Source organism: Beta vulgaris, chromosome 3, assembly GCF_026745355.1.
Source record: "Beta vulgaris subsp. vulgaris cultivar EL10 chromosome 3, EL10.2, whole genome shotgun sequence".
NCBI classification, from domain to species: Eukaryota; Viridiplantae; Streptophyta; class Magnoliopsida; order Caryophyllales; family Amaranthaceae; genus Beta; species Beta vulgaris.
In genome coordinates, this window is record NC_079204.1 from 13,425,972 (window position 1) to 13,453,175 (window position 27,204).

The 27,204-nt window shown below is 38.1% G+C and overlaps 1 protein-coding gene across 4 annotated transcripts in view; it reads right to left on the reverse strand.

Annotated features, from left to right (window-relative positions):
• Positions 1-2,393: 2,393 nt before the first annotated feature.
• Positions 2,394-27,204, reverse strand: part of LOC104888793 (receptor-like protein EIX2) — a 48,421-nt gene continuing 23,610 nt past the window's right edge. The window contains exons 1-3 of one of the 4 annotated variants that reach the window (XR_008968748.1): positions 3,008-5,606; positions 2,702-2,750; positions 2,394-2,572 (exon numbers count right to left, since the gene is read on the reverse strand). The gene's annotated coding sequence lies outside the window, so the exon portion shown is untranslated. Of the gene's footprint in view, positions 2,578-2,701; positions 2,751-3,007; positions 5,607-27,204 lie in introns of those variants that run through there. The other 3 variants (XR_008968749.1, XR_007272510.2, XR_007272511.2) reach the window with 3 other exon arrangements.

Here is a 27,204-nt window from a genome sequence, read left to right on the forward strand (position 1 = left end):
ATTGACTTTTTTGTGAAACAAATCCTATATCATTACTATGATAATGCTATTTTATCTCAAAATATCTATTTTCTTCCTAAAGCTTATTACCATTCATAACTCCTTAGGAGTATATTATTCAGTGGTAATAGAAATTTATGAAGAAAAACTGATTTGTGATAAAAGTTTCATAACCATGAATGGTATTGACATGAATTTTTTTTAGTAAATTAATTAATACTAAATTTTATTACCATTATATATAACCACTAATCACAACGAGTTTTAACAAATAGTAAAAGATTATACACACAAAAAATCGAGTCCATACTAAGCGGCACTAGTGCCTAACCAAAAAGCACTATAAGATAGTTTTAGGCAAAATAATTAACTTTACATATATTTACTTTTCATTTTTTTTTTTTGCAAAAAGGGATATTTGTTACGTATTTTCCCAAACATATTTCTTAATGTTATGATTTCTTCTTGTGCATTTTTTTTATGCATCATTAGCAATAAGTGATATGTATTAGGTAGAATATGTGAGTAGGGGTGTTAACGAGTCCAAACGAGATCGAGCTTGGGATTACTCGACTTGGCTCGTAACATTTTTGCTCAAACTCGAGTAATGTCTCAAGCTTTTTCGAGTTTAAATTTTCTAGTTCATTTTATCTTAAAAATCAATTTGAGTTATAAAAATTACTCCATCCATTTTTATATAACTGTTACAGTTTACTTTGAGGGAGAATCGAAGAAATTGTGCGAAAAACAAGGAGTACAAAAAAAGAAGTTTGGTTTTGGAAAATGTAAAAAAGATGAAAATAGGACAGGTGAGAAGGTTTTAGGTAGATTAATAAAATGGGTGGTGGAGTATATGAGGTAGAAAAATCTAAAAAAATTAATATGATAGATTAACATATAAGGAAACAGTGCGTCCAAAATTACGAACGGTCGCGCGCCCGACATCCTGTCAGCCCGTCATCTAATTTTTAAATGGTCATATTTCACTCATTTCTCATTGTAATCGAGCTTTTGACCACGTATTGGAAAGCTATCGAGCCAAATTTTCATCTCCAACTTATTGAATCTTCCCAAAATATTAAGTGTGCAGTGAGATATTACCTTTTGAAGTTGACCCTTATGCCCAAATCCTTATGAAAAAATGGAATTACTCTTATGAACATAGGAGTTACTCTTATGACCAAATGGAGTTAATTGTATGAGTATGTGCGTGGTTAATTTAAACAATAAAAGGGTGTCACTCCTATAAAGAACTGTGGTTACTCTTATAAGCAAAATGGGATTACCTATATGAACAAATAGGGTTACTCATATGATCGAAGGAGTTTACTAGAATGAATAAATTGGGTTACTCCTTATAAACGAATGAGGTTACTCTTATTAATAAGTTAGGGTTGCTTGTATAAACAATTGGGGTTACTAATATGAATAAAATGGGGTTACTTATGTGAACAAAATGAGGTTACTCATATGATTAAATGGGGTTACTAGTATGATGAATATATGGCTTACTCATGTTGAACGAATGAGGTTACTCGTATTAATAAGTTGGGGTTACTTGTATGAACAATTGGGGTTACCGATGCGAATAAAATGGGGTTACTTATTGTGAAAACAAAATGAGGTTACTCATTTGATTAAATGGGGTTATTGGTATGAATAAATAGGGTTACTCTTTATAAACGAATGAGGTTACTAACTCGTATTAATAAATAGGGGTTGTGTGAACAATTGGGGTTACTCGTATGACTAAATGAGGTTACTCGTCTAAATAAATATGGTTACGAGTATGATTAAACGAGGTTACTCCAACAATATTTTAAGGTTACTCATATAATATTTTCAGGTTACTCGTATGAACAAATGAGATTACTGGTATGAATAAATAAGGTTACTGATATGAACAAAGGAGGTTTCAGATGAACTAACTTATCCAATTCAATCTTCAAACTCTTTTCCCCTCAAAGATAACAGTTTGGAAAGAGGAGAGAGAAAATACAAGATAGATATCAAATGCAAGAGTTTTTCAGAGATTGAAAAGAAAGAGAAGAAGAAGAGAGAGAACGAGTGAAGCTTCCTTCAATGAAGGAGAGAGAAAATAGAAGAAATGAATTGAGGAGAGAGAAAATGTTAAAGAGTCTTGAAAAATCCCACGGGAAGTAACGTCGTCGTCGACTTCGACCATAAGAGAGAAGAGTTTGGTATGTAATTCACAGGAGAATCATGCGGAAGAAGAAGTGCTAATTTCTACATGGGCTTATATATGGGCCGGCCACACGCGAAATTTCTAGTATGGCCGGCCGTATATAAGAAGTTGTGATAAGGAAAAAGTGAAAGTGTAATACAAAGTATATAAAAATTTGTCAGAGTGTTCTTTTCGAGTCTTATACTAATTGATAATTATTACTATATAAAACAATAATATATAAGAGTCTTTAGACATTACAACTTAAATTCTCGATAGTAGCAACAATGATACACATGCTAAGTACACATTGTTCATAACAATCGAAATTCTCAATAATAGCAACCACAGGTTGACTCCAGCACCTAGCTCAATGCACCATATAAGCTGTCCTTCAAAATAAACACCAGAAATTTAGAAGCATAAATTAGAGATTGTAAGATACAAATTAAAATTTATTAGGGTTTATAGTATGCCAAGTATGCTTATTTAGGTAGGAGAGCATACTAATATTACCTACGAGGCAAAGCGAAAGATCTTTGTGTCGTCTTGTAGTCCTGACTTCCTGTACCATATGTACATAAGTACATTGATTAATATATTATAGCAGGCAAAAATATTAGATGCCTTAACTTATTATTATCATGTTTCATTTGAGATTCAAATTCTATCATATTACATTTGTTGCACGTAGATTATGGTGTCACAACTAGTATTCTTGGTGAACTAGTGAAGAAGCTTATACACATGGCCATGTTAATAGTTGATAATGAGTAACTAAAATTGTCTATCAGGAAATAGATCAAAGATGAAATCACTAACCTCTGCAACTTCACAACTTCCTTTGAACTCTGGCTTTTGTCACAGAAACCATGACACATAACTTGTCTCTTATATCATCAAAGAATCGGAAAAATGCATGTCTCCAAGATGTTTTTAGCGCTAAACTTCCACAAACTCCCCAAAATCCAATAATAAATCCGAGTATCACACTTATGTACAATCCCAGAAGAAAATCATCACTTTGCTTTTCTTCTTGGTGGCTGATATCTTCACGTGCTGGACTATTATTATCAACTGGCTGATCCCCGGGACATTTTGGGAGTGGCGATCCACAAAGCGCAAAATTCCCCGCATATACAGAAGCATCAAAGCCTTGAAGTTGAGAACCACTGGGAATTTTTCCAGACAAGTGGTTGTTGGCCAAGTTTAAGATGGCCAAAGAATTCAAAGATGCAAAGCTAGTTGGGATCTCACCGGAAAAATGATTGTTTGACAGTTCTAGAACTTCCAAAGCCGTCAACTCTCCAATTGTTGGCGTAATACTTCCAACCAGATTATTTCTTGATAAGTCCAAGGAGACGAGACCTTTTAGAAAAGAAATTTCAATGGGAATCTCTCCTTCTAGCTTATTATTCGAAATATCGATAGCTTTGACCAGTCCCAAAGAATTCCTAAAACTCCACTCTTTTCTTTTCCACATGATTGTTGCATTGTCAAGCGTCTCATAAAGTTGATGATATTTCAATGGTGCCGATAAATCTGTCCTATTCTTCATCCCCGCAAGATTATGTATGCATTTTGGAATTTTACCATTGATGTGGTTGGTTGAAAGATCCAAAATCTGGAGGAAAGACAATTGACAAATGCTTAAAGGTATCCCTCCAACGAAGTGATTGCTTCGCAGGCCAAGATAACCAAGCCTTGTCAAATTGTTTCCAATCCATGATGGTATATGCCCACTCAATGAATTATGACCAACATCCAAAGTAACCAAGGATGTGCAGTTCCCTAAGGCTTTTGGCAGTTGCCCAGAGAAATTATTGTTGCGGAAATGCAACAATATAAGGTTACTCAAGTTACCAACAGAAGCTGGTATAACACCTGAAAAATTATTATTTTCCAATCGCAGATGTGTTAAGTTTTCAAATTTCTTCCAGCAATCTGGAAGTTCCCCCGTAAATAAATTGTTTGAAAGGTCAAGCTCCATTAGTTTTGGTTTATCTTTAGGACATAGCAAGGAGCGGGGGTTAGAAAACTTGTTGTTATTCAAGAATAAGCGAGTAAGGTTTGGTGGAAATGAGGGTATTGCACCTTCAATATTGTTAAAGCTCATATCTATTATGCATTGGCCGACTTGAATAATATAGTTGCTATTAGAGCTGGCTGGTAGTCTTTGTAGGTCTGGAAGTGTCCTATAAATATTATTGTGAGACATATTAAGATAACCCACCATCGATGATGAGCTCCAAAAAGATTTTGGAATACTGTCTGAAATTCCAGCGTTAGAGATATATCAAGAAATGAATAATTTTTTAGGCTAACAAGCCATTTTGGAAATGATGGCCCCAATTCGCAATTGCTTAATTCGATCCTTTTGAGCTGAAATGCAGGGACCCAATTGGAATCAAAACTAAACGCTAATTTTGTGTTATTAAACAATTTTAACACCTTTAATCTTGACAGATTAGAGAAGTGGATATTAGAGAGAGTACCTTTTAGAGAATTAGAATAAAGAATTAAAGACTCTAGCATAGGGAGTTGCCCTAGACTTGGACTGACCGTTCCATTCAGTCGGTTTGAACCAAGATGTAAATAAGTCAATGAAGAAAAGGTGTCGATTGTGTCCGGAATTGAACCCCAAATTTGATTAGAATTCAAATCTAAATACAACAATGACTTGGCTGCACATCCATTTATTGATTGTATTAGGTTAGGGAGCTCATCAGTGAAGTTATTATTATAGGACAGGTCGAGAAATTGTAAGCTACAGGAATCTTTTAAGGACTTTTTTGACAAGGATCGGAAATTATTATATGAGAGATCAAGATACGTGAGAGTTTTTAGGTTTGAAAGATTGTCAGGAATTGAACCCTTGAATCTATTTCTCATGAGAGAGAGATGTGTAAGGGAGCTCAAATTTCCAATTGCATCTGGAAGGGGACCTTTGATTTGATTAAAAGAGAGAGAAAGATATGTAAGGTGAGTGTTAATTCCACTCAAATTGAACAACCACGGGAATATGGATTCATCCAAGTTATTAGTAGAAAGACCTAGAAACGAGAGAGTGGTTGTAGAATTCTCGAATGGTAATTTTGAAGGCGACTGTTGCAGGATACTAAGTATCTGCAGAATTTAGTTAGAAAATAGAGAGAGAGAATTAGAAGGTGGGAGAGAAGAAGATTTGTTATTATCATCATTAATCCTCTAATCATACAATCAGCTACCTTTATACAATTGAGATCAGCTGAGCTAATTGAATTGTAACTGATTAACTACCCCACTGCCAGCTAGGCGTAACAACTTATTAACTAACTTTCTCCCTTAACATTCCTTCCCCCTTAAAAGATTTGAGTACAACTCAAATCACTGAACCACAAAATCAGGAAATCTAGCTTCAAAGTCTGCAGCTACTTCCCAAGAAGTTTCATGATCAGGAGCCCCATCCCACTAAACAAGGTACTGGACCTGTGCCTGACTATAGACCTTAACAATTTTTCTGTCCAAGATCATTCTGGGTTTAAGAACAACACCAGCATCCTGTCCTTGAAACCAAGAAGGAATGTGTGTAGCCATAGGCAGTGTTCCATGAAAAGCTTTCAACTGAGAGACATGGAAAACATCATGAATTTTAGTTGAATCAGGAAGCTTAAGCTTATAAGCAACTTTTCCCATGACAGCTTGTATCTGATAGGGCCCATAAAACTTAGGAGACAGCTTCTGGTTGCCTCTATGGTGAACCGATTGTTGTCTATAGGGTTGCAATTTCAACCATACCCAATCTCCGAGCATAAAAGATCTCTCAGACCTATGCCTGTCAGCTTGTTGCTTCATCCTTGCTTGGGCTTTGCTCAAGTGAAATTTAAGCAAAGCTATCATGTCTTCCCTCCTTTGCAAGCTCCTATCCACTTCAACCACACTGGACTCCCCTGGCAAATAAGGCAGATATACAGGAGGTGGCTGGCCATATACAACCTCATATGGAGTGAGTTGTGTAGCAGAATGAAAATGGGTATTGTACCACCATTCTGCTAAAGGCAACCAAGCATGCCATTCCTTTGGATGTTCACTGCACATACACCTCAAATATGTTTCTAAACACCTGTTAACCACCTCTGTCTGACCATCTGTTTCAGGGTGATAAGCTGAGGAGAGTAGAAATTCAGTACCATGTAAACTGAACAATCCTTGCCAAAATTAGCTTAGAAAAATTGCATCCCTGTCACTGACTATACTCCTAGGCCACCCATGGAGTTTAAAAACAGAATCTAAGTAGGCCTGAGCTACTTGCAAGGCTGAGTAAGGATGTGACAAGGGTATGAAGTGGCCATACTTACTCAACCTGTCAACTACCACAAAGATGACATCATATCCAGCTGACTTGGGCAATCCAGTAATGAAATCCATCGAAACATCAACCCACACAGCTTCTGGAACTGGTAAGGGCTGCAGTAATCCAGGGCTAGCAGCTGGATCATACTTAGAAGCTTGGCACACTTTGCAATTCCTGACAAACTTCCTCACATCTTTGCTAAGACCCTTCCGTTGAAACAAATTCTTGACTCTTCTAATAGTCAAGTCTCTTCCTGAATGGCCACTTTCTGGTGATGAATGCAACCAAGTAATGATCTTAGACCTCAAGTTAACATCTGGCCCAACCACTAACTGCTATGTTTCCTTAGCAATCCATCCTGCAATATGACTTGTCCACTGGCTGAGCTTGCTGTAACTGATGTAGAACTGCCAGCAAACTGTCATCTAATACATAACTAGCTTGCAAAAGCTCAGTTAAGTTGGAAGACACAATAGAGATAGCCATACATAGCATCTCAGAACCCTGCACCCTAGACAAAGCATCAGCAACTTGATTTTCCTTTCCACTTTTGTACCTAATCTCATAGTCAAAACCCATGAGTTTAGATAGCCAAAATGCTGAAATGGAGTTGAAATCTTCTGCTGTAACAACCATTTCAAGCTCTTTTGATCAGTATGAATCACAAAATGGGTGCCTACTAGGTATTGTTCCCATTTTTGCACTGCAAACACCATAGCTAGCAATTCTTTCTCATATACAGAAAGTTTTTGCCATTTTGGACCCAATGTCCTACTGATAAAATCCAAAGGATGATTGCTCTGCATCAACACAGCTCCAATGCCATCCTTAGAAGCATCTGTCTCCACTACAAATGTTTTACTGAAATCTGGAACAGCAAGTACAGGGGCTGTAACTAGAGCATGCTTAAGAGCAGCAAAAGCTTGAGTAGCTGAATCAGACCAAGAGAAAGCACCCTTCTTCAGCAAGTTAGTAAGGGGTTTGCTGATAAGAGAATAATGCTTGACAAATTTCCTGTAATATCCAGCCAATCCTAAGAAGCTTCTCAATTCCTTCACAGATTTAGGAGTTGGCCATTTCTCTACTGCAGCCACCTTATTTGGGTCAGTTTGCACTCCAGCAGCTGAGATATAATGACCCAAATATTCCACTTTGTCCATGGCAAAGTTGCATTTGCTTTCTTTAATGAACATAGAATTAGTTCTCATTAGTTCAAAGACTGCAGTCAAATCTGCCCAATGAGTGTCTTTGTCTTTGCTATAAACTAATATATCATCAAAGAAAACCAGCACACACTTCCTAAGCAAAGGTTTGAACACCTTATTCATCCACCCTTGGAAAGATGCAGGAGCATTTGTAAGCCCAAAAGGCATTACAAGAAATTCATAGTATCCTGTGTGAGTCTTGAATGCTGTTTTATAAACATCACTAGCATGGACTCTCAACTGATGATAACCAGCCCTAAGATCCAACTTACTAAAGACTGTAGCCCCAGCTAACTCATCTATAAGCTCATCAATCACTGGGATTGGAAATTTATTTTTAACAGTTTTAGAGTTCAAGTCCCTGTAGTCCACACAAAGTCTCAAGTACCATCTTTTTTGCCTACCAACACCATTGGTGAAGCAAATGGACTTGAGCTATTCTGTATAATTCCTCTATCCAGCATGTCCTGCACCAATTGCTCAATAATATCCCTCTGTTTGAGGGGATACCTATATGGCCTGATATTCACTGGTTTGCAACCAGCTTCCAAAGGTATATGTGATCAAACACACCCTGTGAGGAGGAAGATTAACTTGATCTGCAAACAAGTCCTTATATTGAGTTCTCAACTCTTCCAATTCTGGATGAAGGGGTTGTAAAGGTGTGGTAACAGGCATCACATCCATAGCCATGAAAGACACATCCCTTACTTGCAGTATACAAAGCTGAACAGCAGTATTCATCAGCTTGGAAGATGGTGCTCCCTCAACTACCTTTACTCTTTGAGGATGCATACCTTGTAACCTAAATTGTTGTCCATGAACCAAGAATTCCATTAAGAGTGCTTTAAAATCCCAGCAAATAGGTCCTAAGGTGGATAACCACTGAATTCCTAAAACCATATCACATCCCCCTAAGGAGATCAGCATAACATCAGCCACAAAAGATTGCCCTGCATACTCCACTGAAATCCCTTGCACACATGCTGCCAATTCAGCTGAACTGCCACTGCTTGGGCAGGTATAGATTCAATAGCACAACCCAACTTCTTAGCTAAATTCAGATCTAGAAAATTATGAGTAGAACCTGAATCTACTAAAATGTGGAAAGGTTTGTCATGAACTCTGCCTTGCACTCTCATGGTTTGAAGTTTTGATTTCCAGACAAAGCATTGACTGAAATCACTGGTTCTATATTATCAATGTCACTATCATCCTCATCATTACTTATTCCATCTGCACCTCCGGTACTACTAGCAATTTCCACTGTAAACAATTGAGGTTCCTTAAACTGGCATTTGTGATTTCTGTCATAGGGTTGATCACAATAATAGCAAAGCCCTTTGCTATTTTCTCAGCTCTAACATCTGCCGGAATGTATTTAAAATTTTTAGCATTTCTTGGAGTAAATGATTTGTCACAGGATGAGTAGGTTGGGAAGAAGGTTTCACAGGTGGATTTGGCAACAAGGGAGGAAGTGTTTTAGAACCAAAAGGAGTGAATTTAGAAGGCTTGTATTGTATAGATTTAAGAGTCTCCTCTTGTAATCTAGCAATCTCTACTGCAGCTGAAACAGTTTTGGGCTTAAATGCTTTAACAAAAGGCTTAACTCCAGACTTCAAACCTCCCACAAAACTTTCTAGAATGTAATCATCAGGCAGAGAATGACGATGTTGAAGAACTACATGAAGATTAAATCCTCAAATTCATCTATATAAGATTCTAAAGAATCAGTTTGTTGCAACTTATTGAATTGTTCAACAACATCAATTGCTGTTTCATCCTTAAATCTTGCAGACAAATCAACCACAAATTCAGTCCAGTCTACATTCTTTCTCACAGACAAGTAACTAGCTACCCATTTTTCAGCCTTTTCAATCATGAATAATGACGCTAAATCAACCTTCTGTTCATCAGGTATCTTACACAAATGAAAATATTTGCTGCATTTTTTAATCCACAATCTACAATTAGCATCAAATTTTGGAAACTCTAATTTAGGTACGTACCCCAAAGGTTTAAGACCAACTGTTCTAGGAGTTCTAGGACTTCCTTGACCTCCTTCACCATTTGAAACTGTGTTTGTAGACACGTTCTCAAGCATCTGATTCCTTAATTCCAGAATCAATGTCATCATTTCATCAATCTTTTTGGATTGATCATCCACCTTCTTTGATTGAGCACCAAATTTCTGCTCCAATGATTTGATTTGTTCCTCCATATTACTGCTAGTTCTAGTTACAGGTGCCAGTTTTTTCAATTTCTTTCTGAAAAATAGGGTGTAAGATTGACAACAAATTACTCAACAATTTCCTGTAATTTGTAGTTCAATAGAATCAGGAGGATATAACGAGTTGGATGAACTAAAAATCTTTATGAACAGAATTCTCCTCACTTTTCGACAAAATAGGGTGTCGATTTTGAATATGAAAACATGAACTGATGATTACAAATGTTAGCTCGATAGAATCACAGTCTAACACAGATTCTAATGAACTAAAAATGAATCAATTTGGATGAATTTGGATCGAAATGCTCTGATACCAATGTTGCAGGATACTAAGTATCTGCAGAATTTAGTTAGAAAATAGAGAGAGAGAGAGAGAGAATTAGAAGGTGGGAGAGAAGAAGATTTGTTATTATCATCATTAATCCTCTAATCATACAATCAGCTACCTTTATACAATTGAGATCAGCTGAGCTAATTGAATTGTAACTGATTAACTACCCCACTGCCAGCTAGGCGTAACAACTTATTAACTAACTTTCTCCCTTAACAGCGACAGAACTGGTGAGGGAAGCCAACACCAATTTAAGTTAAGGTAGCTTAAGAATGGGAGGTTGTTTATGACTTGGAGCCAATCTGTTGAAAGCCCGAGGTTATTTTGACTCAAGTTGATGTATCTCAACGAAGTTAAATTTGAAAGCCATGACAAGTTTATGACATACGACGTCGCCAATTTAAATTGGAAGACTCTGTTATTAGTGGCAATCTCGCTACTAGTAAGATCAAGATACCTTAACTGGGAAAGATTTCCAATCTGGTAAGGAATTTCTCCTAAAAACCCAGTGTAGGAAAGATAAAGGTACTCCAACTTCTCAAAGGAACCTATAAAACTTGGGATGGGCTTTCTTTTAAGTTCAGCTTTTTTCCCGTCATTTTCAGGAACAAAATTATTGTAGCTGAGATCCAAGTAATATAAATGCTTCAAACTAACAAGGGAAGAACTAAGATTACCTCTTAGACATGGCGTAAACCAATTAACTCCTCGAATGTCGAGAATAACAACATTACCAGTTTGGTTGTTGCAACGGACTCCATTCCACTGACAGCAGTTTCGGTTATGATCATCATGGTCTCCCCATGAAGACAACAGTCCGCAGTCGTCAACTAGAATGCCCTGTTTAAATTTTAACAATGCTTCTCTCTCATGGTCAATACACTGCACTTGGTTATTATTGCCATTTGCAGGAGAAACGTAGGAGAAAGATAGTAAAAGACAACAAAGTATGAGAGTTGGATAGCACATTTTTAAGGTAAGAGAGGATTTCATTGTGATAAGTTATTGATCAATTCAGCCATATATATATATATATATACATGGTAAATATCTTAGACTAAACCAAAGAGTACACTTATATTGAACATCAAAGATTTTGGCAATATGCAAGGTCTCTACTCTCTACATCACAAATTAGTGAGATACGTACCAGTTGCCTTTGAATGGGCTAACACTTCTAAATAAAAGAAACTTATTAATCGTGTTTGGAACATGGAAAAATAACAAAATGGACCAAAATACCGAAAGAAACTTGTGTTTGGAACTTGGAAAAGTAGTCCCAATTATTAGTCTTTCACTTTTAATAATTCCAATCATGTGTTATTTCCCCTAATTATTAGGACTATCTTTCAAAACAACGTGTCTTGTGAGTTGTGAACGGTCGACCACACCTATAACTTGTCTCGTGGTCGCATGCATGCATATCAACCAATGAGCTCATTTTCAAAATGTCACATAATGTTTCAAACTTTTTAAAATTACCTTCTTAAGTCTTGATATGTCTTACTTTCTATAAGTGCAAATTAAATAATCCCCCTACGTGTCTTTCTTTCCTTAATATTTATGTATGATATCAAGTGAGTAAAGAAATATACAACGAGTATTCTCTAAGTGATAAACTAGGGAATAGTTGTGACAAGAGTATGAATGTATGATCACAACTAGTAATAATGGGAAATATACAAGATAAATATGTTTGACAAATTAAACTAAAGCATGGATCATGACTTAGCTTGTTAATCCCTATTACTAGGACCTAGTCATATCAAATATAGCTCACCTTATTTTTAATTTGATTTTATTTGCTACATTTTTCAAAAATAGATTTTTCTTTTAATTTGTTATTTTTTCATAATACTCCCTCCGTTTCCTAAAGATCTTCCCACTTACTGTTCCTACAGATACCAAGGAAAATCAAGTTGTGTGGGGCATGGTATGAGTAAAGTAGGAGAGAGAAAGGGGTTAAGATAAATAAACAAATAAAAAGGGGTTAAAGTAGGAGAGAGAAATGGAGTAAAATTGAATTAATAATGTAATGGTGAACCATATGATAGTGACATGAGAGGGTAAATAGGGAAATTTGTTTTGCCAAATAAGGAATAAAGCAAAAGAGGGAAGATCTTTTGAAAACACCCTTAAACGGAAAGAGGGAGGATCTTTAGGAAACGAAGGGAGTAAGTAGAATTTTTATTTTACTTGGTACGTTTATTTTCCTTCATTTTTGTCCTTTCCTATTTTTTTGTTGGGGAATATTAGGGGGTTTAAGTGGTAAAATTTATTTTAAGATTTAAAAAAATCTTTTGGAAAGAATCATTTAAATACAAGGTTTTTGTGAGAAACAACCTTTTTAAAACAATATGGCAAAATAATAACTTTTTTTTTTTTGCGAGGAACAACCTTGATCCATTTTCCGACGCTGACTCATTAAAGCCAAATAAGTGAAGGGCACATGATATGTCTCTTATGTTTCAATCTCATTTTCCTTCGTTATTGCAAGTTGGCAACATATACTAATGGAGTCAGCATTGGAAATACTTGGTCAATGCAAAAAAAAATGAAGAGAAATGAGTTTGAAATAGAAGAGATATGGGTTACATGCCTTGCACAGTTGCACATGCATGTTTGGTTTTAATGAGTAAATGCCGGAAAATATTTAGTTAACAAGGTTGTTCCTTGTAATTATTTTTTTCTTTTAAGGTCTTCATTTGCCAAACTTATTTAAAAAATATTATCGCATATATTTGTATTTAAAAATTAAAATGTTGTTTATAACAAATTTTTCTAAGATTTATGAATACTTTCCGACAAACATATACGAGTAGCTTGATAGCATTCTTCCTTCGGTCTCGCAATGGGGTTGTAGACTTGTAGCACAGCGAGAATGTGAGATAGATGGTTGTGGGTATATGGGTAAGATGAAATGGAAGGGGATGTTACATGTGGTGGTGTTAGGCTGTTAGCGGTGTTGGAGCTTGGAGGTTGGTTGGATAGGAAAAGTTGTAGCAGTGGAAATGACACTTTGTTGCCTTGTTGGACAACATATTTGATCAACAAAAATGTATGGAAGATTCGAACAAGCAACCTCCTATCTAAAATACGAAGACACTAATCAATTATTCGGTGATATTTATATATATTAATATAACCTACATCTAAGAATAGCATTTAAATATATAATTACTTACATCCCACTCCAACAATCATTGAGGAGATTCATAACTTACATCCAATTATCTCAAAAGTTATGGACATATACTTGGTAGCTCACGTGGCCCGCCAATATTGCTTGGGCAAAAGTGCAATACTGCTACTGCTAATAGTCCCTCTTTCATTTGCTTGCTCCATACCCATCATATATATCTAGAACCACCATCTAATACATACTCGGGTGATTCATAAACCCAACATTCTCATATAAGTAAGAAGTACAACTGCTACTCTTCCCTTCATAGAGGGCAATGACATATTATTTTGCATACCAAGGATGTCTTGGCCTGTTAAGAATGAGGTGATGTGAACGATAGATATGAATCCTCCTCTCCTTCTTTGTACCGCCTTCATGGCTCATATGGATCCAAAATATATATTATTTTACGTTTTTTCTTTCTTTAAATCACGTATATGGACAGTTTTATATTTCTTTTGAACTTGCCGCCTACATGGACTTTGTAGGAAATAAAATTATTTAAAGATACAACATAATATTTTTATTTTTAAAACAATTAAGTACAAATGTGTATATTAATACTCATTAATCTAATGTTAATAATAATCTTTTCTACTTTTCGATACTATTATATTATCAAAAAAACACTTAAAATTATTATAACCTCCCTAATTAGCACCATTAAACTATCTAATTGCATCCGATTATATTTTTTACATATTAACCTAAACTTTAAAAATAAGGTCATATTATAGTTTTTGTAATTGATTATATATTTATATATATGTACTATCTTGAAGTCGATGGTTATGCTGCTCAATAATTCATATAATTTGATATGTATGTGGAAATTAAAAATGAACTGGAAGATTATTTCACGAGCACAATCCAATGCCTATAACCTTTTTTTCACTTCTCTCAAGTGTTTGACTTAACACTTCAAATTCACATTGGTAAATGATCTGGGGCATCGCCCGGGTCAACAACTAGTGACTTAAAAGAGTGAACCATTTTGCGAAAACTGAATGATATAACAATTAATTATATTATGACCCCAGTACTCAACTAATTAAAAGTTATGAAGTATTTGAGGTCATCACGTGTAATATAAAAGTATACGCTGATAAGGGGACATGTAATTTAATTAGTTTCATTCAAAAATAATAAAAAATTTATACGTAATGACACGGGACTTTGCCCGGGTGCAACAACTACTTTATATCTAAGGGTGCAATTAACCCCATTCAAAACAAATCATACAAACGCCAATAATTGAACATGGGAAAGACAATTATGCCATATAGAGAAGAGCATTATGCATCCATGTAAATAGATTTTACAGCTGTATTATATATAATTAAATTTTAAAAAAAAATTCCCTTACAATAATATTGTAATTAAGCTATTGCCCAATGCCCACAAGGCCACAATACTACATAAGCTCCCCTTAACCAGTAGGAAACGTACTTAATCAAGAATAGTATGAGTGAGTTGAGTGCGCCGATGATCCCTCCTAATTTGTCTTCTAGGACTTAGGAGTAGCTAGCAGTAACTGACAGTTGCATATATGGTAGCTTTTGTTTCTAATTGATGGTCCCTTTAAAATGATAAATTGACGAGTTTGTGGTAAATCAGTCGATGGGAGAGAAAGAATTGTGCTCTAGCCTCTGCATACAAGTCACAAATCTTCGGCAATATTGAGTGACTATTCACTATCGTGACCAAGTCCTCAAGTCAGTTGACAATGAAACTCGTATTCCTCTTGATGGGTTAGAAGTTTCCAAGTCCCGTGTCAAACTAATTCATGTAACGTTAAAAATTGCTTGAGAAATACGAAAAATAACTCACCGCTAAAATCATAGTATTTTTTTTTTTTTTTGATTTCAAATTAATTAATTCAATTTTTTTTAAGTCATATGATCTTTATAATAGATATCAAAACAAACATATGTATATAAAAAATCGAATTTTGGCAGTTTTTCTCAAAATAATATAACCTTTTAATTATTATAGATAATAGTACAAATTTGGTAACAAAATTATTAGAATAGGTCAATGTGACTTGAAACCTTAAAACAAGTAAAATAAAAATAAAAATATTGAGACTAAGACTTTTTATCCCTCCTTCCCACCCTTACCCCCCCCCACCCCACACCCCCCACTGATAGGCGTATCGCGCCCCTAACAAAAATAAATAACCTAACTATGTAGTAGGATAAGGATGCTTAACCCTTATATAATGGTATGACTAAAGGAAATTAATATCAATGATGGTGGAATAAACTATACTAATCAATATATAAATAAAAGACTCCAGAGTTAGGTATCCCCACTGGCATGAATTAATAAAATAATAATTCCTACCCCCAAACTAGTAAATTAAATGTTTACAAGGAAAAATACACCCTATAAAATACCATAAATAGGGATTGCAGTTGGGCAGGGCGGGTTCAGACGATGGTACCTCCACATACACCTGCACCCGCATAAAATTCCAATCACCATCCCCGCCCCACCACCCATTGCAGGGGAAAATTCCAAAACCATCCCCACCGCATCAGGTACGTATTTATACCCATCCCCGCCCCACCACCTGCATGGGTACCCGCACCCGCTTCATACCCACGTCGTACCCACTTCATCCCTACCCCCACCACCCGCATAGGTACCCGCACATGCTTCATACCCACGTCGAACGCACTTCATCCCTACCCCCACCACCCGCATAGGTACCCGCACCCGCTTCATACCTACGTCGTACCCACTTCATCCCCACACCCACCACCCGCATGAGTACTCGAACCTGTTTCGTACCTGCGTCATACCCACATATTTATATTTTACAAGATAAAATTATTAATAATATGAGTATATAAATCGAATATTAATCATATATATGTTGGGCGGCAGGGGTGGGGCGGGGCGGGCCGGGGCGGGCGAGGATGGGGCAGCGATAGCATAAAATTCATACCCGCTCCACCACCCATAGCGGGTAGGATTTAAATTCCCATCCCCGCCCCATCTTTGCCAAACCTAGACCTATCCCCGCCGCACTTGGACGGGGATGGGGCTCTCATGCTGACCCGCCCCACTGCCATCCCTAACCATAAATCTCACCCAAGATTTATGACTTCCTTAATATGCACTCAAGCCTATTCTCGTGGAATAATGCAAATTAAAGGCATTAAACACGACACTCCAGTTTTCTAACAGTCCATTCTACCTACTCTCGTGGAGAACTTCATGTCTTTAATTGAAATACTCAAATCCGTCAAAACTCAACTCCTATTGCGATCAAAACAATGGAATGATAATAATACTAATTATGCTTCATCTAGTATTGGAAATTGCACAATCTATTAAGCAAGAACAAATAAACAACTAATTTGAGAATTTAAAGGAATATATCACATATTAATCATGCTAGAGTTTGCTTAACCCTAAATTGGAAAACTACTCACATATGATAATCAAATAAACTAAACAAAATATAAAAGAAAACATAACTAATAATCAAAATTATAAAATAAAGAAGAATACTTGAATTGATGATGGAAAGATGAAGTATTGAAGAACAATAAGAAATTCCCTCAGAAAACTAAAGGTCACGTACAATATGAGGAGGAAAGAGAGGAAAACATAACCTAGCCTCCCCTCTCCTTTTCTCTCTCTAAAACCCTAGCCTCCCTTACCCCTTCTTCATCAATTAAGGGGCTGCCATGGATGTTTTCATCCATGGTAAGCCCCTTTTTTCCTTTTATTTTCAGTTTTTAGTTCATTTTCTTGTTTTGTTCAATAAATTAGTATCTCTTTATGAGATTTTCTCAAACCCTTTTATGGGGTTTCTAGTTTCTGTTTTGGAAATTTCCTTCTCCCCTATGGGAGTTGTGAGTATGGTTATTTTGTTTTTAGGTATGAGAAATTATTCTCATTGGTTGAAGTTCGAGACTCAACATGAAGAATTAGGGTTTCACAACTTCTGTAAAATTATGGAAGACTATTGGAGTACGTTCATCCCAAAATTTCCGCATCTGCAGATGATGAGTGAGATTTATCTCACTCTTAGGGAAGTTTTTTAGGCCATTTTATATGTTTTATGTTGCATTTTAGTTTATCTCCTCTCTAATTTCACCTCTTTATCTATCTAATTCTCTCTTAGTATGTGTATGTGTATTTGCATCCCCCTCCCCCATTTTTCTATTTGATCTTTGGTGTGTAGGAGTTCAAGCTCCTATAAGTTTAGAGGGGAACAAAGAAAGGGAAGCAAAGAGGAAGAAGCTCGCCCGGGAAGCTGAAACACCGCCCGAGCAAAGACGCCCGTTCGAGCTCGAGAGGGCTCGCCCGATCTGGGACGCCCGCCCGGGCTATGTGGTAGCCCGCCCGGGCTCATTAGCCCCAAAACTTTCTGCCTCCTCTGTGAAAAATGGCGCACGTCCGAGAAGGTAGCCCGGGCCTGACTACCCTGCACCGCCCGGGCTCATTAAACCGACCGCCCGGGCTCTATGTGGTCGCCCGCCCGGGCCCTGTCTCGCCCGCCCGGGCGCCTGGCCGTTGGGTTATTTTTCGAGTTTCTTTTGTTTTACGACGGCTGTAATTGAGAGAGGTATAAATACTTCTCTCCCCCTTTTTAGAAGGGGATCCAGATTTCTAGAACCCTAATCTTGTTTATTAGTGGAGGAGAGAGAAAACTTGGCTCAAGAGGTGTAATTTGGAGATTGGAAATCAATGAAAAAGTGACAATTTCTTTGAACTTTCTTGTTTCCTTAGTAATCCTCTCAATCCTTTCTTTCTTTCTCATTGTTTTTATGCATTTCTACTTTGTTAGCTTCATATTTTCATAGTTTAACCTTCATGTTTAATTATTAATATAGATTAGACTCTTCTTTTCCTCATTGTTTCTTCTTGTTTATTTATTAGATTGTTTTAAATTATTGATTTTTGTTGATTTTTTACTATTTCTAGATTGGTGATTTATTGCTATTTTCTCCATGATTAGAATGTCTAGTAGTGTAATGGATAGTGAGTAGTTAATCAACTAGGATTGGGAGTATCCCAATCATTGTTTCCATCCTATTTGCATGAGTAGAGTTTATTGGGTTGGTTATGCTTGAGATTTGTGTAATTTCAATTTTTGGCGTCGATTGGTGACTAAGTTGATGTGAGCTCCATCACCTTTTGATCCTTTGTTGCCCATTTAAAGGTTTACTTTTATGTGGATGACCTTCATGATTGATTGATTTATTGTTGCATTCACTTGTTAATTGGTATAAACTTGGGTTTGGCTTCATTCCAACTTGGCCTAGTTAGGTGATAACGCCTCGAAACATAGGTTTTGTTGCCATAATTAGGACTTTAAACTCCCTAACAACGATTTTAGAGGTGTTTAGGTCTGCTTATTCCCTTTGCATATTCCCAATACATGTCAACCCTCTTATCTTTATTTGTTTTTTTTTGGATGTGAATTTGTGATTGTGGCGATTTCCCATTCCTAGTGTTTTTCCTAATTTGATTCCAATAGTATTAACACTTAGTTCAACACAAACTTGACCATTTCTTCGATTTAGCTTACTCTTAGCGATTCTATCTTAGTGAGACCCTCCGATCCTTGTGGTTCGACCCTTGCTTACCACTTAAGTAGTTTAGGTGGATAGTTAGGTTATTATTTGACATTAGGAAAATTAGTAACGACCTAGTTCTTCCTTTATCAAATTGGCGCCGTTGCCGGGGATCGGCGTATTTTCATTGAGTAGTAGTTTTGCTTGTGAGTCTAAATCTTATTCTCCTTTTCTTGTTCTTTTGTTGTTTGTGTGTTGGTGTCTTTTGATTGCTAAGTTGTTGAGTACCCCTCTTGAGCCTTGTGGTCTTGTATGCCAAGAAGCAATCGTGCCTTGCCTCTTATTCCATTTGATAGGGAGCTTGAGAGAACCGTAAAAGCTATAAGAAGAGGGTTGAGAGGCGGAGAGTGCAAGAGCAATCGCATTCTACCGCCACCATTGAAAGTCCTCGAAGTTCTACAAGTTCCTCTAGTCACGAGGATTTTGATCAAGAAATGGGGGACCTAAACAACCGGAGTTTGAGAGACTATAGTGCTCCTATGGCATATACTCCAACAAGTGCAATTGTTGCACCCACCACACAAGCAAATGATTTTGAGTTCAAACCGGCTTTCATTCAACTCATCTCGAATAATCAATTTGGGGGTAGTTGCCATGAGTGCCCTGGGGAGCATTTGAGGAAATTTCTTGAGTTTTGCTCAACGGTGAAGCACAATGGAGTCACACAAGACTTCATCCGTCTAAGCATGTTCAAGTTCTCTTTAAGAGATGAAGGATCACGTTGGCTCATGGATTTACCTCCTAATTCGCTCACCACATGGGAAGAAGTCACCAAAGCTTTCTTGGGTCAATTTTATTCATTGCAAAAGACGGCCGAAATGAGAGCTAAAATTGTGACATTCAACGATAAAGAAGGTGAGAGTCTAAATGAAGCGTGGGAGAGATTCAAAGCCTCTTGAGGGAGTGTCCACACCATGACATGGGAAAGAGATGCAACTACATTGCTTCTACAATGGCTTTCTTCTCACAACAAAATGAGTCTAAACGTGGGGCGGTGGACCCATAATGATGAAGGGGCGGATGAAGCTCTTCAAGCAATTGAGCATGTGGTTCAAAATGACCGAGATTGGAACAAAGGGGAGCGCGCTTCAACCTCCAAGAGAGGTGGAAGGTATGAAGTTGATAGCATTGATTTACTTACTTCTAAAGTAGATGCTTTAGTTAATCAATTAAAATCATCTACTATGTCCCCCTCCTCATCTAATGTTTCCATGCTTGGTCACTCCCAAAATCCCAACTCATGTCCCCCCCTAATGTCTCATGTGAATAGTTATGGGACCCCTCATTCCGGTCATACTAACATGCCCATGCATTTATTGTTTTGTGATACTTGTGGAGCATATGACCACTATTCTTCCCAATGCAACTTTGTGGACTCTAACACCACTTCTCCTCCTCCATGGAACAAGTCAATGCCTTAAATCAAAAATTTGACCCATATTCCAACACCTTTAATCGGTTGGCGTCATAATCCGAATTTTGGGTGGAGAAACAAGGTCAAAGCTCTAATCAAAATGGATTTCAAAATGTGGGTCAACATGTTAATCAAAACAAGGCCAACATGGATACAACCAAGGTCAATACGTGTTCGTATCCTAATCAAGGCCAATATTCAAATGCTAGACCTCCCCGGGTTTTCAAGGAAATCAAAGGCCTAATTATAACTCCCCTCACAAGCACCTCTTAATTGGGACCCCCACCACCACCACTAATCTAGAGAGTATGATGCAAACTTTCATGACAATCAAGCTAAAGAGACTAGTGAGTTGAGAGAGAGCATAAAACAAATGCAAGTTCATAATAAAATGCTTGAAACTCAATTGCTCAAATGGCGGTTCTATGAAAAGTGCTCCACTACCCAACTTCCTAGTCAAGGTGTAAATCCCAATGAACAAGCCCATGCTATAATCACTAGGAGTGGTAGACAATTGGGGATGTGTGTGTAAATGGGGGTAAGGAAAGAAAGATGACAAATTGACTAATGACTTGATTATGATGAGATGAGAAAGATGATGACCCCCCTACACCACCACCAAAAGCCAAAGATGATGAGCTAGTCACAAGCACCCTCCTCCTTATGTAGCAAAACTCCCCTACCCAAGTAGGTTTGCTACTTCTAAGCTTGATGATCAATTTGCTAAGTTCCTTGAGGTCTTGAAAAAGCTCCATGTTAATATCCCATTCACCGAAGCACTAAAACAAATGCCAACTTATGCTAAGTTCTTAAAAGAGATTCTATCTAAAAAAAGAGCCTTAGATAGTGTGGACACCATTAACTTGACCGAGAATTGTAGTGCTATAATTCAAAACAAGTTGCCCACTAAGTTGAAGGACCCCGAGAGTTTTGATATACCATGTGCTATTGGTGACATGACCATTGACCGAGCTTTATGTGACTTGGGAGCTAGTGTTAGCTTGATGCCACACTCCGTTTGCAAAAGTTGAACTTAGGAGAATTGAAGCCCACTCACATTTCACTTCAATTGGCCGATAGATCGGTTAAGATGCCCATAGGAAAGTTAGAAGATGTCCCCCTTAGAGTGGGAAAGTTCTATATTCCCGTGGACTTTGTGGTGCTTGAAATGGATGAAGATCCAAATGTTCCAATCATCCTAGGTAGACCATTCTTAGCTACGGCGGGGGCGATTATTGATGTAAAAAATGGCAAGCTAACCTTGAGGGTAGGAGATGATAAGATTGAATTCAACCTCTCTCAAATCATGAAATGTCCACCATTTACGGATGATTGTTTTAAAGTAGAACAATTGATTATGATGTCCCCAACCCATGCATGTTTATGATAATGATTTTCTTGCACTTGCATTGGTTGATGATGATGATTGTGGCATTGATGAGGTGAAGTCAATAGTTGAGCTACTTGACTCCACCCCAACTCTTGAATCATTTGAAGATGTGTTCTTGGCTATTGATGAGGAAGAGGGAAAATTTTCAAAAAGTGATCTAAGGTTCCGGAAGTAGAATTAAAACCTCTACCTTCGAACCTTAAGTATGTTTTCTTGCCCTTCCTCTACATATCCCGTTATTGTAAATGCGAATTAAGCAAGAACAAATCTTCAAATTGCTTGATGTGTTGCGATTGCATAAAGTGTGTTAGGCTATACAATGATGATTTGAAGGGGATTAGCCCAACTCTTTGTATGCATCGCATTCTTTTGAAGATGAAGCAAAGCCTTCAAGAGAAAGGCAAAGGAAATTGAATCCTTCCATGATGGAAGTTTGAAAAAAGAGGTCCTAAAACTACTTGCTTCGGGGTTATCTATCCTATTTCGGATAGTAATGGGTATCTCCGGTTCAAGTAGTCCCTAAAAAGGGGGGGATGACGGTGATTCGCAATGATGTTGGCGAACTCATCCCCACTAGGACCGTCACAGGGTGGAGAATGTGCATTGATTATCGAAAATTAAATGTCTCCACCCGAAGGATCATTTTCCATTGCCTTTCATTGATCAAATGTTGGAAAGATTAGCGGTGCATAACTATTTTTGTTATCTTGATGGTTACTCCGGGTTCTTTCAAATCCCCATTCACCCGGAGGATCAAGAAAAAACGACTTTCACTTGCCCTTATGGTACCTATGCTTATCGTAGGATGCCATTTGGGTTATGTAATGCACCGGCAACCTTTTCAACGTTGTATGATGGCAATTTTTGCCGACATGATTGAAGATACCATGGAAGTGTTTATGGATGATTTTTCCGTATGTGGTTCTTCCTTTGATGTTTGTTTGTCTAATCTCACTCGATGTTTGGAGAGATGTGAGAGGTCCAATCTTGTCCTTAATTGGGAGAAATGTCACTTTATGGTTCAAGAAGGCATTGTTCTTGGCATAAAGTGTCATCCAAAGGTATTGAAGTTGACAAGGCCAAGATTGAAGTGATTGAGAGACTCCACCTCCAACTACGGTTAAGGGGGTGAGATCTTTTTTAGGCCATGCCGGTTTCTACCGGAGGTTTATTAAAGATTTCTCTAAAATCACCAAACCTCTCACCGCTCTTCTCCAAAAGGAGAGTGAGTTTGTATTTGATGATGTGTGCCTAGATGCTTTTTGTAGGATTAAAGAAGCTCTCACCTCCGCTCCAATTGTCCAACCACCGGAATGGACTCTTCCCTTTGAACTCATGTGTGATGCAAGCGATAATGCTATTGGAGGGTCCTTGGTCAAAAGAAAGAAGGGAAGATCATGTCATTTACTATGCTAGCAAGACCCTCAATGATGCGCAACGCAACTACACCACCACCGAAAAAGAGTTATTGGCGGTGGTGTATGCCTTTGAGAAGTTTAGATCATACCTTGTTGGGTCCAAGACTATTGTATACACCGATCATTCGGCACTCAAGTACTTGATGTCTAAGAAAGATGCTAAACCGAGGTTGATTCGATGGGTCCTGCTTTTTCAAGAATTTGACATAGAGGTGAGGGATAAAAAAGGATGTGAGAATGTGGTTGCGGACCACCTTTCTAGATTGGAGCCCATGGAGCTTGGCATGGATGGTGTCCCGATTAATGAAGATCTTCGTGATGATGCCTTATATGCTATTGAGAGCAAAAATCTCCCTTGGTTCGCCGATATTGTAAATTTCTTAGCTTGTGGTGTAATTCCCCCCGAATTCACACCACAACAAAGGCGCAAGCTCAAGCATGACTCAAGATGCTATATATGGGATGAGCCCTTGCTTTACAAGAGATGTTCCGATGGCTTGTATAGGAGATGTGTTCCTAATGAAGAGATCAAAGGAGTTCTTGAGATGTGTCACTCTTCCCCTTGTGGAGGGCACATGGGATCAAACAAGACCGCCGCCAAGGTTCTCCAAAGTGGTTGATTTGGCCCACCTTTTCAAGGACTCATGGGCTTTTGTTAAAACTTGTGATCGTTGCAAAAGACCGGGAATATTTCCAAGAGGGATGAAATGCCCCAAAATGCATTCAAGAGCTTGAGGTATTCGATGTATGGCAATTGATTTATGGGACCTTTCCCATCCTCTTGTGGCAACCTCTATATTCTTCTTGCAGTGGATTATGTCTCCAAATGGGTTGAATGTCTTGCAAGTCCCACCAATGATTCCAAAGTCGTGACTAAATTGTTCAAGAAAATCATCTTTCCACGATTTGGCATGCCCAAAGCCATTATTAGCGATGGTGGTTCTCATTTTGCTAAGAAATCTTTCCAAGCTCTCTTAGCTAAATATGGAGTTCACCATAGGGTTGGTCTCTCTTATCACCCTCAAACTAGTGGGAAGCCGAAGTGTCAAATAGAGAGATCAAGTTGATTCTAGAGAAAGACCGTGGATAAGAATAGAAGGATTGGTCACTCAAACTTGATGATGCATTTGGGCATATCGCACCGCCTTCAAGACCCCCATTGGACAACTCCATACAAGTTGGTGTATGGGAAGTCTTGTCACCTTCGGTTGAACTTGAGCACAAAACCCATTGGGCTAATCAAGGCTATAAACTTTGATTTGAAAAGTGCGGGTGAAAGAAGACTCCTTGACTTAATGAGCTTGAAGAGCTTCGCATGGATGCTTATGATTGTGCAAACATCTACAAAGCTAGAAGCAAAGATTGGCATGACAAGCACATTAATAGAAAGGAGTTTCATGTTGGTGACCAAGTCCTCCTTACAACTCAAGATTGAAGCTTTTCCCGGAAAGCTCAAATCAAGATGGAGTGGCCCATATGAAGTGAAGGAAGTCTTTCCTTATGGTTCGGTCTCCATCTCTTGTCCAAGCCAAAGCCATTCAAGGTTAATGGGCATCGATTGAAGAAATATTACGTGCATGCATTCGTTAGAGCTATCTCTACACATCCTTGGGACTTCACTTCCCTCCTACAACATGAACCATACTTCTATCATGGTCAAGCTAAAGACCTTAAAAACAAGCGCTTTTTGGGAGGCAACCCAAATTTCACTTTCTCCCTTTTATTACTTCTTTCTTTTATTTTATTTCTATTATTTTTGGTAACTTTTCTAACCAACTCTTGTTTTATTGTTTTTAGGTCATGAAGAAGAAAAAAAAAAAAAAAAAAAAAAAACAGCAGCAGCAATAGGGAAAAAGGTGGCGAGTTTAAGCTCGCCCGGGCTGAAGGCTCGCCCGCCCGGGTTGTCCAAAGGAAGAAAAACTGTGGCCCGGCCAAGTCTTTGAAGGACCGCCCGAGCTATCACGCCCGCCCGGACTGGAAGCTCGCTCGTCCGGGTGACAAAACTCTGGGCCATTCTGCCAAAGAAGAAAAAAAAGGTAGCCCGCCCGAGCTACAAAAAGACCGTCCGGGCTATACCGCTCGCCCGGTCGGAAGGCTCGCCCGCCCGGGCCAACAATCTTGGGGACCTTCTGCCAAGAGGGAAAAAAAGTGCCCCCCGCCCGGTGCAGAAGCCCGAGCCTGCTCACCCTGCACCGCCCGGGCTTTCTTGTAAAGCCCGCCCGGGCTATGTACGGCAGCCGAAAAAAAAAAAAAACGAGCCCTTTTCTCTTTCTTTTTCTTTCCCTTTTCTCTTTCTTCTTCTCTACACTCATCTTCCTCACTCTCTCACTCATCTTACACTCAAAAACCCCTCAAACTCTCATTCTTCAACTCCTAAAATCTTCATTTTTCCATCAAATCAACTCATTTAAAACACAAAATCAACACTTTTTCCTTCTTTTCTTCAAAAATCCCAACAAATTTCACTCTTTAACTCACTAATTCCCAATCTTTCACAAACCCTACAACCTCAAGTTTCTCTCTCCTCCATTAACATCAAAGGAAGCTTCAAGGGTCAAAGAGCATCATATTTTGGAACAAAAGAACGAGATTTTGCAAGGCTTAAAGGAATTTCTCCATTGTTGGTAACAAATTTCTCTAACTCTTGTTGATTTTATTTCTTTTTCTCAATATCCTAGATACATTCTAGTTTTTCCCCATTATTATTGCTCCCCTTTGATTGTGGTGTAGGATAGTTGTTTAGTTGAGGTTACTTTGTTATACTAGATAACTTTTTGTGACTTGATTGTGGATTTAGTTGTAATTTGATTGTGGTATTAGTTGTGGGTAAATTTCTAGTTAAGGTCTTCTTAATTTTTATCTTTTATAGTTTTACTTCTAGTTGAGCAATAATAGTTGGTTATGTGTGTTTTGCTTGTGGATTAGTTGGAATTGTATTAGAGATTGGTGAATTGGTGTTTGTGTTTTTGTTTAGCTTTGTAAGAGTGATATTATACTTGTTGAGTTAATTAGTGATTGCAATTTGGGAGTTAGCTTCACTATTAAACGACCTTCACATTGTAGTTCAACGAAAATTTTTAATTTTCGCTCTTCATAACAATGTCAAGGCCGTCTAAAAGTCGAAAATCTAACGCAACTCAAGATGCAACCACCAATTCCCATCAACAAGACTCCTCCCAACCGTGGAGGAAATTTAATATCAATCTTACAAGCGCCGCCGAGAAAAACCTATTTCGAACACATATCAAACGCGATTATAAACCTACAAAATTTTACCATCAACGCTCATGCACTACTTTGGGCATTGATGAAGATGTGCGTTTGCTATGTGCTCGAATTGGTTGGACCTCATTTCTTGGCAAATCCGCTCCCACTTACCCATCACTTGTAAGTGAATTCTTAAGTACATTATCACGTGACACCGATGATGAGACAGACGAAACTCTAATTCGTTTTCGTCTCTTCAATGCGGACTATGATATGTCATTTGAGGATTTAAATACTTGTTTTGGGTGGGACCCTAATTCCCCTACGGGAACGGATTTGCACACCCTCGACGGCTATAATTTGGAGAGTTTTTGGGCCCGCATTACCGATTCTCGCGACTACTTCGACCGGATCATGAGAAATCATCCTCCATCATCCATCTTGCAATGCGCTACGTGCATCGCATGATGGTATATGCGGTCTATGGCCGGTCAGAAGTAGGCGCGGCAAGTGAGCATGAAATGCCGGCCCTTTGGTTGTGCACTCAAGAACACCAAGGCCCACCCCCCATCAACTTTGCCGAACATTTTGTAGCCCGCATGATACAACATCGGGACGGTACTCCACACCGGTCCGGCATTGTTATGGGGGGTATGATCACACTAATTGCCCTTCATTTTGGTCTTGGTGATGAGCTTGCCACCCTCTCC